This window comes from Anomaloglossus baeobatrachus, chromosome 1, assembly GCF_048569485.1.
Source record: "Anomaloglossus baeobatrachus isolate aAnoBae1 chromosome 1, aAnoBae1.hap1, whole genome shotgun sequence".
In the NCBI taxonomy this organism is placed as follows: domain Eukaryota; kingdom Metazoa; phylum Chordata; class Amphibia; order Anura; family Aromobatidae; genus Anomaloglossus; species Anomaloglossus baeobatrachus.
In genome coordinates, this window is record NC_134353.1 from 147,854,578 (window position 1) to 147,868,543 (window position 13,966).

At 41.6% G+C, this 13,966-nt stretch overlaps 1 protein-coding gene across 8 annotated transcripts in view; it reads left to right on the forward strand.

Moving 5' to 3' along the window:
- The first annotated feature begins 334 nt into the window (after positions 1-334).
- The window catches only part of FAT1 (FAT atypical cadherin 1), a 323,107-nt gene continuing 309,475 nt past the window's right edge, over positions 335-13,966 (forward strand). For 7 of the 8 annotated variants that reach the window (XM_075347113.1, XM_075347116.1, XM_075347119.1 and 4 more), the window contains exon 1: positions 339-907. The gene's annotated coding sequence lies outside the window, so the exon portion shown is untranslated. Of the gene's footprint in view, positions 908-13,966 lie in introns of all 8 variants that reach the window. The other variant, XR_012753986.1, reaches the window with a different exon arrangement.

A 13,966-nucleotide genomic window follows, 5' to 3' on the forward strand; every position in this document is an offset into this window, starting at 1 on the left:
GATGTCTGTCCCTCCTGGGATGTCTAATCGCAGAGCCATGGCTCACAGATCAGCAGGGTTTTGCTCCAAATCTTTTTTTTTTTCACCTACAAGTCAATAGCGACAAATGATCAGTGCCTTTTAAATTTAGCTCAGGGACATCTGTGTCTTGTCCTCCTCTCTCATTTCAGGTGCCTATCAATACGAGAGTGGGGGGGAGCACGTGACGGAGACGGGGGGCGCGATAGAAGATAAATACATGAATGCAAAAAAAAAAAAAGAAAACGAAGGAATTGGGAAAGCTTAATGAGGGGAAGGATTGTCAGGAGCAATACACATGAGAATGTAGAAGCAATAGCTCAGCATGATACAATGAAACAACAAGAGCCAGTAAAGCCTGGCAGTCAGAGAGAAGCCATGCAGGATTAGAGAGGTGACTGAGGCACAGAGCAGGGTCCCTGGGCTGGAAGGCTATCCTCAGCCTGAAGATGGGGGGGGTGGAGGAGAACGTGACGTCACCAGGAGCCTTGTCCCAGTGGTGGCTGCAGGGGAGGCAGGCACAGGGAGAACCACTCTCTGCTACAGCAGCTCCTCAACTTCAATCACTTGTGCTCTGCTGAGACATGTCCTGACAACTTGGATTTCCTCCCTTCCTTGGATATTCCTTGTGTTTTGCTCCTTAGCCATCCTCTACTGTGGGCTCCTCTTATCTCTCATGTGTTTAATGTCCAGAGATTGAGGATCTTTTCTTTCCTGGTGATGCTGGGACTGGATTGTGGATTTCCTGACTGTATACTGGGCACTTTTTCCTTGTGGCTATGCAAAGAGAGGGACTGCAAGAGAGAAAAGTTCTCAGATCCTTTTGCAGAAGCTGATGGGTTCTCCATAAAATAACCCTAGAAGAGAAATAAAAGATCCAGCTGGTCTGGTAAGTTTTCCACCCAGCACACTGCGCTTTTCTTCCTTTCTGCCGAGGAAAGCATAGTGGTATGTGCAGCATTGTACCTATGTGCGTATTCAGATGTTTGTGATTACAGATCATAGGAAAATGTAACCATTCAATATTATGTTTAATAAAGGAAATAGAAAGATACATAAATGTCCATATTCACATTCAACTTCAGCCGCAGGTAACTTCATGCATTGTAGTGCAGCGCCCTCTAGGCCTTGGCAGCGGTACTGCACCTTCATCTGGGGAAAAGTTAACCACTGTTTGCACCTACAGGCTGGAGACAGTTCTCATTTTAGAGGATCTGATCTTGCAAGGAAACTGACAGTATGGAGAACATTGTGGTGCTATATATATATATATATATATATATATATATATATATATATATATATATATATATATATGTATATATATATATATACATACATACACACACATTATATATATATATATATATATATATATATATATGTGTGTGTGTGTGTATGTATGTATATATACACACAATAGAACTTTCACACTGAACTGCAGCAGTATTTATGGCTACAACAGTTTGCCCCCCCCCCCTGCCATAGTGATAGTTCTGTTTCATATAACTTGTTTTTTTTTTTGTTTTTTTTTACTGCACTATTCTATGTCCTGTTGTGTATAAATATGTGACTCTTCAGATTTTGTGTTATACCATGCCTGATGAAGAGACCTGAGTAGTCTCGAAAGCTTGCATTATTACCATCTTTTCAGTTAGCCATTAAAAGGTATCAACCACTGAGGCATTCAGTTCTTTTAAACAATTTTTTTATCTCTACTGGCTAACACGGTACAAAGATATATTTTACTTATATATATATATATATATATATATATATATATATATATATATATATATGTAAAGCACATTTTAAAGTATATTGTCAGATAAAGTACCATAAGGGTGTATGCTGTATACAAAGTCATTACAGCTGTCATATTGAATAATCTATGTATGATTCACAAGAAATGGTGGACTTGACTACCTGGAGCATAAAAAGATACATACTAGAAAAAAATATTAAAATTCTGTAAACATACAGACTCCTTACAATCCACAAGTCCTGTGTTGTCTCATGGTTCCCTTGCTGTTTTATTGGGCTTCTTGTATATTTGCCTCCTTATACTACATTATTATTGTTATTTGTAGAATTATAATGCAAATGATGGGAGTTACATAAAACATGAATAATAAATATCCTCTAGTTCCACAATCTAGAGAATTGTATCTGATAATCTCCATTGATAAATATATTTAAAGTAATATTTATATATTTAATTATATTGATTTATTTATTTTTACATACCAAAAAATGAAATAATAATAAACCCTATACAATAAAATGATTTATTTATGTTAAGAATCCAGCCTTGGTGAAATGTTATACAGTATGATTGCATCTGATGACGGGTTCCATAAGCTAAATCTATCTAGGTTATGGAAAGCTGGGTGATTAAACCATGATTTCCTATAAGATTTTAGCTGATATTTCCTAGAGCCGTGAACTACAAGTAAATCCAGTTATGTAATTATATAGAGGCAAGGTTTGAGGCAAAGCTAGATCCTTATCCTTCTAATGGGTGGTTTAACCCAACTTTCCCAAAAAACAAAACAGCTAAGTCTGGAAACTCTGTTTGCTACAGAGGAATATTTATAATTATTATCATTATTATTATTATTATTATTATTATTATTATTGTATTCGGATATAGCGGTTACACTAATTAGTAACTTAGCACATCGGCCGTCCTCGTCCATGATTTCTACAATATTTGACCCGGTTCCAGATGCTGGCACTTTGTGTTGTCTCCGTTCTCAAGGAGCACAATGCTTCTTTAATTTAGCCCTAGTGAATTAGATACTTGATGCATGTTAATGGTGTTTTCCTGATAAATGCATAATGTGGTTTGATAGGCCACCCTTGTTCTTCTTACTTCACCACAATATGGCCACAAGCGATCACTTATTAGACTCACCACAATAAATCACTGGCTAACACTGGAAGCATTGAGCTGCTGGGGCGTCCTGATTTTCAGCCGTCTTTGAACTTCTTCAAGAATCATTAATAGAAGAATATGGGAAGTTTGAGAATTGCTGGCTATCGGCAGCCACTTATCTGGACCTCACGTGTGTTTTTCTAGCACTGCTGTGATTTGAATGATGGTGTGAAGTTGAGGGTGGTCTGTGGACTTCCTCCTATCATTATGACCCCTCTAGCACTGACTTCCCCATATGACTAATGGCCTCTTCCTCAGAATGTGACATGTAGCTGTTAACTCCGAGTAATGCTACTTCTGGAGAGGTTAGTTGCTTCTGAAGTCTGCAACAAAAGACTGCATATTCCTGAGTTATCCGGCTTTTCTACGAGAAATCAAAAACCCACCAACGCGAAGTCTTTGAGTTGCCCTCTTCGCTCAAGTTGGTTGCTAGAACATTGCAGTTTCTTCTCAAAATACTAAATCTACATCCATTACCACTCTCCATCAGTTATTGCCCACCCTTCCTAAACCCACAAGGGTAAGTCAACCTAATTACGACATAATATGGTGACGGGAAGCTGGGCGACAGTATGACCACAGCTGAGGAATGTACATTAACCAGTGATTAAGAAGTTATTTTAAGTGGCAATGCTCTATAATAAGATCCAGCTAACCCATAATTGGCCAGACAGTTGAGTAAAGTCTGAGTGATACTTGGCCAGACCTCACACCCCCCTCCCATCCTCATTTTATTATTGTGCACAAACCAAGAAGCGTCCAACTGTTTATTAACAACAGAATCCCAAATATTAGAGAGTTTTGGATGCTGTGTGCAGGACAGATGTTATTTCCCCCATCCGTGAGTCAGTGGTGTTGAGGCTGGAGCTCTGTGGCCGCTGTGTGGCTTCAGGGCACATGATTCCTCTGTCCTCGGCCGCAGATATTTTGGTTTACTCTGGCTTCCCAGCTGTGTATACAAGAGGAATACAATTGTGTGGAATGTACGTAGCCACATTGTGTGCGCGGGAGGTGGGGGGTGGTAATGGGGGAGGAGAATATGGGCTACTGGGATATTCATCTCTCATATGTGAACTTTTTACTTCTACTACATGACTAAAGTTTTCTGTATAATAGCAATAAGTGCAATAATCCGCAAAATGTTTACAACGCACCTACAGTATATCACAAAAGTGAGTACACCCCTCAAAGTTTTGTAAATATTTGACTATATCTTTACATGGGACAACACTGAAGATATAACCCTTTGATACAATGTAAAGTAGTCAGTGTGTAGCTTGTATAACAGTGTAAATTTGGTGCCTTCCAAATAACTCAACAAAGCAATTTTTGTCTAAACCGATATCCTGTACAGAGTTAATGATCAGAATCTGGTACTGCTGTAATACTCATTCAGAGATTTATCTCAATAGACTAATGAAAGAATTAAGAGCAGTTACACAAAACACATACATTCATTTATAATTAAATAGAACCTGTTATGTAAGAAAAACGCTATTAACCTGTAGATAAGGGGTTAATCTGCAGGTTAATAGTGTTCTAGCACTGTTCGGCTGCCGCACTGAATGCCTGCGGCAGCTGAGAAGATATTAACGTTTTTCCTCCCAGCAGCCTCAGGCTTTCAGTCACATAAGCACTGACGGCACAGTTTCAGTTATTGCGCTGTGCATAGTAAGAAACACCCCCTTCACTAACTGACAGCCGACTCAGCATTGCATGAGTAAAGAGCTGGTTGTCCGTGTCAAGCCGCGATTACAACTGCCCCTCATTATGCACAGAGCGGTATCAGCGGTATCTGGAACTGCACCGGCACTGCCTATGTGACTTAAAGCTCAAGGCTGCTGAGAGGGATGAAATTAAATTCCTCCCAGCAGCAGGGCTCTCAATGTGGTGGCCACATAAAACGAGAGCACTATTACCTGCAGATTAACCCCATATTTTTACATGACAGGTTCCCTTTAAGTATCCAGTTTAAATACACAATATGCACAATAAATCCACCCATACACATTAGCCTAACATAAACGAAACCAGCCAATATAGAGGGGTTTAACTAACAGTCTAATGTGTGTGGGAGCCCCTGACAGATGATTGCTGGGTGGACATAGGGATCTGGCATGTCAAACTTCAAACTGCCAAGACTTTGGTTGTCTCTGCAATTAGCAGCCACCATATATGTCTGCAATGGAGAACACAAGAGCGAACGAGTACTACTTTTATGGGAGAGTATAGAGAGATAGCAAGCTTCCAAACTATGGTTCTACTGACAGTCATCCTAGATGTATGGTGGTCTTAAGTCCGGAGCAACACATTGACTTTGTCCATGACATAACTCTATGCCAAGGCTACAGTGCATCATTATGCAGTTGTATAGAGACACATTGTGACCTCAAACCACCATAAGGCCTCTTTCACACGTCCGTGGAAAACCACGCACATTTTTCATGGATGTGTCAAAGGTGCGTATTGCCCTCCGTGAGCCGTGTTTATGGCACACGTGTGTTCTCCGTGTGGTATCCGTGATAACACACAAAGAACGTGAACTTTCTACTCACCTGTCCCTGGCGTCGCTGTCCGTGGTGCTGATCTTCGGTCTCCGGTCCTCCCGACTCCCCGCTGCTGCTGCTTCCGGCCGCAGTGAAGTCAGTATGCAATGAGCATAATGAGTGGCGGTCGGCAGCAAATGACAGCAGCGGCAGAGACAGCAGGGCTGGAGAAGGTGAGTAAAGTTTTTTTTTTTCTCGCAGACACATGTGTTTTCTTTGGTGCGTGTCAAACGGAACACATCCGTGTGGTCCGTTTGCGTTACGTGTGACCCATTTGCGTTCCGTGTGACACCCGTGATGCCGGAGAGAAAACGGACATGTCTACGTGTGGAGCACACGGGCACACGTATGCTCCACACGTACACACGGTCCATGGCAGAATATGCACGTGAGCGCAGACCCATTGATTTTAATGGGTCTACGTGTGCCCGTGTCTCCGGTACGTTAGGAAACAGACCAAACACGTACCGGAGACACGGACGTGTGAAAGAGGCCTAAAAGGCATAACCCAAAAAGTTGGAACCAGTTGAATTTTTTTCATCTTGCATGGTGTAGAAGCTTCCCTTGTGGGTCACAATGCGGACCCCGTTCACTGCAGTATAGTGTGATAGAGGAGCCGCAGAGAGCACAGTCAAAATGTCCACGTACCTCCAGCCTAAAAAGTTTTGTAGTTGTCATCTTATGGTTGTAACCAATTCAGAAGTTTACCATTGTTAATTGCTGACATAGAAAACTGCTATACACAGATGATCCTTACACTGACGATAAAAAATTCCATTCTGCTGCATCTGTATACATGGATCACAGTTATTTAACACTATAGTATGTGCACCTTTCCTGATCATTTACTACCCAAATACATTCTTTATTCTGAAGGCTGGAGCTTTATTAACCCTTAAGGCCACTTTACACGCAGAGATCAATCTTTGGCAGATCTGTGGTTGCAGTGAAATCATGGACATATTGTTCCATTTGTACACAGCCACAAACCTGGCACTGATTGTCCACAATTTCACTGCAACCACAGATCTGCCGCAGATTTATCTCTGTGTGTAAAGTGGCCTTTACACTATTCTGTATGGGGTAGATTTAAATAGACATATATATAATATACTATATACCATACTATACTATAGAGTCACTCTGCATTATCTAATGTCACTATGGCCGTATAATAATCACCGTCCTGTGAGTAAGACGTGATTATGATTGTGCTCTGCATGAATACTCATTGGAAATCTTCAGTCCCGCCGCTCTCCATGGTTTGGGGCTGGAGGTGGCATAGGTAATGATGGAGTAGGAAATGACCTAGGCTGTGATAAATAGCTTCTGTGTATTGTCTGATCTCTGTAATGCCAGCAGGTACAGTGCTGTCAATGTACCTAGCGGTGAGGCCAAGGGCTGGTGTGTGCAGTGGGTAGATCTTTATGAAGGGTCAAGGATCTTCCCAGCATAACACACAAAATATGCAGTTTTTGTGAAGAATTATTGATGTCACGGTAATGTGTTACATAGTGCTTGAAATAAAGGTTAAAAATCATATGAGCAAATGTAAAATAAGAGCGCAAACTGATAGTGTGCACCACACAATGGAGAGCACATGGTTCATTTTAGGCTCTGAGCATTAGGAACATGACCCTGTAACTTACTATCATCTCCTAAGGTGTTTGTAGTCACACGGGTTTGCCGTTTTAGGCTAACCAATTATTTTGACGCAATGATGATGATGGTTTGCTGCCAGCATTATCTAGAGTATTCCACTTAGAGAATATTCATTTGTAGCAGTGGTGTCCCTGATGGGGCAGATGCAGCCGGGATGGCTGATGAGACAGGCTCGGCCAGTATGGAATGATGAAAACTCCAACATGTAGAAAGGTAGAAAACCAGCACTAGTCCCAGGCGTAAAATCCAAGAGGTTTTTATTCAATATAGTAAAATACAAAAAAAAAACAGAAATCAAAGTACATTAGTAGAGAGCATGGCTAGGAGAAAAGGCAATGCGTTTCTGACCCGTGTGGTCCTTAGTCACTGCCTGAAAAATTTCCTGTGAGGCCCCCTTCACAGATCTGTGCAAAAAACTAACATTTTTCATGGTTCATGGTGTAGGTATATATGTCCGTCTGTGTGTCCCTTTGTGTGTGTTCCATGTGCTGTTTGTGTGCTATTTGTGTGACATCCGGATAGCACAAGGACAACACGAACTTGTATACTTACCTGTCTCTGGCACTACTGTCTACAGCGCTGCTGTCACACTTGCTTCCGGGTTAGTGCAGTGAATATTCATGAGTATAATAAGCAGGCTCGAAACCATGTGTGACAGGTAAGTATAAAAATGCATTTATTTCTCAGTGATGTGTTTTCTCCGGTACGTGTCACAATAATGTCACACGGATCACATCAGTGTGTGGACCATGTGACTTCCGTGCTGCCAGGAGAAAATGGATGTCAATGTCAAAATATAGATGTGAGCTCAAGCCCATTGATTTTAATGGGTCTATCTGTGTCCGTGTCTCCGGAACGTGTGAAAATGGACGTCACACGTATCAGAGACACGAATGTGTGAAGGAGGCCTTATTTCTACTAATCCAGTCAGCTTGTTATCCTATGTTTATGAGTCAGTAAGGGAAGTTGTCTAGAAGTTAAACCAATGTATAGCTGGGACCTGTATTGAGTGCATTATTTGTAGCTAAGTCTATGAAAATATGTCAATATTTGAATTTTTATGCAGGAAGCAGAAGAAATGTGGATTAAACTGTGCTGCTGTAGATAAAAAAAGAAGGTCCAAATCATCGACTAGTAGATAAAGGTGCTTTATTCACTGCGTTTCAAAATGAATCCCCATTTCTTCATCAGGAAATTTCCTGATGAAGAAGTGGGGATTCACTTTGAATAAGCACCTTTATATCCTATCCAGTGATTTGGACCTTCTTTACATCTACAGCAGCACAGTTTAATCCATGTTTCTTCTGGCTCCTGCATACTACTCCAGCCTCTGGGCTTGTGGAACTTGCGGCAGCTGTTTATATCCGTACTACTGGTTCTGGGTGACACAACCATTCAAGGTCAGCATTTGTTCACAGTATCGCTCTTATATCCCCATATAATTTGATAGATCCTATTGTGCTAGCTTTGTCCACAGCGTTTCAGTTAATATTTGAATTTGAAGTTCTTACATTAAAATCAACAACACAGAAGTGATAACTATTTGTTATAAATTACAAATTCCCATGAAAGAGAAAATTTAGCGATAATGTCCAGCATCTGTTATGACACTAGTATTCAATGAATTACATAATACAAGATACCATTGGTCTCTCTGTGTAACAGAAGCCATCGTGCTTTGCCAGATCCAACACCAGAGTCCTCCTTACTTCATTGACTTATGACAGGGTGTGTTGAGTTCCATTCATTCATTCATTCATTCATTCATGCAACTTCAACATTGTCCCAGAACCTAAAATAAGACCTTAATCAGTGATCATATAAAATATACAAATCAATCCAGCTTGATAACTATCGGGCACTAGGTGCTAACCATGGCTAGTCTTGTGCCATTGGTCATAGGCAGCCAAAAGAATGTAGATATGTCCTTGATAAGTCAAGCCTAACATCAGCATGTTGGAGAGGGAGCCTTAGGGGTAAAATAATTCATAAGAACTGAGCAATTTTACAAGGAACAAGTGATGTCATTGTTTTCCAGGAATATGGTGAGCTGCTTTGGTCGTAACCCTGTGAGAAGTTCCTACCATATGTGTCAAGTCTAATGTTACTGTATATTGTACTTTATGTTTAGTATTTAAATTGTGGAGTCTTTTTTTATCTTTGTTGGTTTTACACAAAATTGCCGTCATCAATCACTTATTGCCGCCTGCAGGTAATATATACATGTTAGAATCTTGACTGGATATTTCCTGTACTTGAAAAGTTAATCCATGGTCGTTTGTTTGATGCTGGGTCTTTGTTGATGACCAATATTTAGATTTTTAAGAAAATACTTTGAAGCATAAATGTATTGTGAGATATGAGTATAAGGCTGATATATACAGTGACCATGACCGGGCTGCATCTCCACTGAAACTGTATCATGGCAGACAGTTATAACTTCTTGTTAGTGACAAAATACCAAAATATCTTAGATAACTGTCAGACAAATGTTCCTCCAGTGCAAAGCTTTTCCTCTCAAATCCTCCATACACAATCATGCTCAGTCCAGTCCAGCATGCATGAGTTTTTAATGGGGGGAGCAGTTAAGTATCTACCAAGCTTAACTTCTACAGAAACAAAATATCAGACATGTTGGATCCCTAGTTAACTTGATGCCCTGCATCAGGGAAACATCAAGACACGCAGATCACTACCCTATCTATTACACAATGAACTAGGCTGGCTGAACTATTTTATTTCTAAAATAAATGAAAGCGTTTCCTAGAGAAATGCATCTATAATGTAAACTAATGAGGTTGTCTAGACTAAAATTAATCACCTATCCAAAGAACAGGTCCCAAAGTCAGATTGGTGAAATTTTCGACATTGAGCACTGCCCACTGATCAGATGATTTCTACTCCAGCGGTGACCAGATGTAACCAATATACACAGTAGAAATAGCACAGCTCCATACATTGTATAGTGGCCACTTTTGAGTACAGCAGTTTATTTCTCATTCAGTTGACTGGGAACTAAGCTGAAGAAGTTGAGAGAGTTGACTATATTATGTTCGGAGATGCTCTCCATGTGTATGCGCTCCATACATTGTTTACATCTGGCCACTGCCAGAGCAAATAACAGTTGATTGGTTGAGACCCACGCCAATCAAACATTGAATGAAGACCTTTCCAACCTGGCCATTTATATTTTTGTCCTGGACAACCACGTAAAGCAGTGGACCTCAACCCTTTTGAGAGCCACATTCAACTCTGAGAGAAAGTTATGAGACACATTCAGGTCTGAGAGAGGTTACGAGCCTTATTCACCTCTGAGAGAGGATCGTGAATCACATTTAGCTTCTGTCTCTCACAGTAGTGACATCCATTGCCCCCATTATCAGTATAATGGCAGCCAAAGCTTTTCCACACAAATGACCACACTGCAACAGTAGAACAATATCCAGGGGATCCTACTTCCATTCAGATCTTCTCTTCTGTGTGGGGCTACTTACAAATATCACCATCTGGAGACCTGATCTTCATAGCTGTTTGCATGACCTGCTTCAAACACACCTAGCTGGCGGACAGGCAGAAGCCTCAGATCATGGGCTCGCCAGCCACAGGTTGGGTTCCCCTGACTTTAAGCAGCAACTATGGTCCTTCATTGGTTCACAAATGAACCACCATGTTGTCTTCTAATCCTCACAATTCTATCCTCATACAAATGACTGTAGAAGAGGTCTGTGATAGGTGAGCAGACAAAAAATGTCTATAAGAAAAATGTCCAAAGACAAAAGGCAAGTTGCCTAAGAATTGCACCTTCTTGTGAAACACAGGTGACAAATGTCATGTGAACCTTGACCACATACAGTATGGTGGCACATAATTGAGATTTATACCAGTGTCTACATGAAGACTCAATTACAGTCAATATAATTATGTAACAGCTACATACAGACGCACTTATCAGATGTTATGGCGACAGGGAACTGAATGTGACTTTATAGATGGACATTGCTATAAATCATTTTATACCATCGGCCTTGACTATAACGTGTGAGTAACTCTGCCCTTTACTCCAATGCATTGGTCTATTATTGCTCTAGAAGAGATAATATTCTCTTACTTAGGTGTCTGCACTGTGTATTACTTGGGTGTGACTGTCATTTTCTTTAAATAGAGAAAGTCAGGGTTCAGAGTCCATGAACTAATGCCAGACTTGTCAGCTTTGTTCTTTGAACATGACAAGAACTAGCCCTACAGAACGTCTGAGAGGCGCTCGTATTTTCGTGTTATAACATTAGGTCACCATTACCTGGTAGCTTTCAGTAAATCTTGTCATATGTAAAGAGCAGGATGTGAATTCTTGTTTCGTCCTAGTAGATGTCTTGAGCCCCTGCAGGTTCAGCTATCAATTCTGATGGCCCAATTAGAGACACCTTTTGTCCCTTGAATAAACTGATGGACAGCACTCACATTAAAGTACTCATTATGTAAGAAATTATAAAAGAGCCATTTAAAAATCCTATAACTTATAAACATAGCTGTTCATGACATTTCAGACCGGATTTTTGAGTGGCTGCTCATTTGGAGGTTATAAAATGTATAAATAACAGTTTTTCACAATCCTTGATTTTTATGGATGGCTTTAAAGGGAACTTGTCTCAATAAACATACTACTATTGGATCAGCTGTGAAGATTGATTTATAAAGGGGAAAAATCCAATATATCTTGCATTTTATTCATGAAAATGCCTGTATGTTTTGGATTTAGGAGTCCAATGGGTGTTTCTAATCAGTAATTAAAGGGTATGTCCACTACTTTAACATTGATGGCCTATCCTTAGGATAGGTCATCAATGTCTGATCGGTCAGGGTCCGACATGCAGCCCCGCCGCCAATCAGCTGCTCTCGGGGCCGACGGTAGCAGGCAGCCGGAAATGCTCAGCTCCAGCGCTGCTCCATCTTCTGATAGCGGCCACTGCCGGTACTGCACATCTGCCCCCCATTCTAATCAATAGGAGAAGGATGTGCAGTACCAGGCTGCAGCCACTATGAGAAGACAGAGCAGCTCCAAAACTGATCATTTCCAGCCGCCTGCTGCCACCGCCGAGACTGAGAGCAGCTGGTTGGCGGGGGTGCTGCGTGTCAGACCCCGGCTGATCAGACGATGACCTATCCTAAGGATAGACCATCAATGTCAAAGTAGTTGGACAACCCCTTTAAGAGCTAGTTTTGTACACATAGTCATAAAAACAAGGCGTTCAGTTGCTGACTAGTACCGTACCCTGGCCTTCTAACCCCAAAATGAGCAAAATTTTAAATTATTAATTTACATGTTCTTAAAATTAAGGTCACAATTCATCAAAGTGTTTCATCAGTTTTCATAAAGTTTTCACAAAACTGTTGTACAAACTTTGAGACTTTTGTCATTTTCAGGCCAGTTTCAGGCAGAATAATCAAAACTCTCTTTCACAAATCTAGTGTAGAAATCCACTGAACATAATCCCAATTGTTTGTACTGAATATCCTAAAGCATGCTAGGAATACAGACAATGCTGACATATGGGTTTAAATATAAAATCCAAAATTTTATTTCATATAGAAAAAATATATAAAAAAGCAAGGAATCAAATCCAATGTAGAGGACAGTAGCACAGGCCAAAATAGATTACAATAACCATGATATCTGTATATAACACTAAAGTTAGGTACAAAAGCCGTACCGTAATACATAATAAAGTGTCAAGTGCAAAAAATAAATATAATAACCATAAAATAATCCAGGTGGCATACAATATAAATGACTCAACAATGTATAAAATGGACAGCAATGCACCCTGCAGGCATATAGGTAACACTAGATAGGTTGCAAAAGTAACCCTACAACACCTTAGCCATAGTGAACTAATTGTAGGTAACAATAATATTCAGTGACATCAAAATCATATAAGAAAGTTCCATGTAAATACCTGTATAGTGGCTAATTGCTGTCTGTGCACGTCTACTGCCACCACCAACGCGCATTTCATCCCCTTCCTCAGGGTGCGTTTGCAACCTATCTAGTGTTACCTATAAACGTGCAGAGGTGCATTGCTGTACATTTGATACATTATTGAGTCATTTATATTGTATATGTCGTGGGCGGCGGGGCGCTGCGCTCGCTAACGCTCGGGTCCGGCGCTGCTGCTGCTGCTGCTCGGTGGCTCGAGCTGTGGGCCGGATCTGGGGACTCGAGCGGCGCTCCTCGCCCGTGAGTGAAAGGGGCGGTTTGGTTTGGGGATGTAGTCCGTGACGCCACCCACGGGTTGTGGTGAGGTTGGGCACCACCGCTGCTGGTGACGGGGATCCCGGGAGCGATGGTAGGGAGCAGCTGGGATGTTGTTTTCCCCCTCCGTGGGTAGGGGTTTGTGGTCCCGGGGCCCGGTGAGGTGACGGGGAGGAAGGGTTGGTGAGGTGCAGGGTCGCGGGGACAGCGCAGCGCGGTGCCGGATGGCACGGTTGTACTCACTCAGCCACAAATATACGCAAAGTCTCTGGTAAACCAAACGGCTGGATAGACGGGTCCCGCAGCCGTCTGCTGTGGCCTCTCCCGGACGGTTGGTGGTGGCTGCCTTTCCCTGCACCTGTGTGTATGTTCGGCTCCGATAGCTTCCCACCGGTAACCCGCTCCCCAGCGTATATATGTGCCGGAGGAGCCCTTTTGCCCGCAGGCTCTGGCCCTTGGAATTCTAGCTTTGACGGTAGCTGTATTTCCTTTTGCTGGTCGGACAGTTGCCTTCTATCGGGACTTGGCTGCTAGGAAACCCCTGGGGTTCCG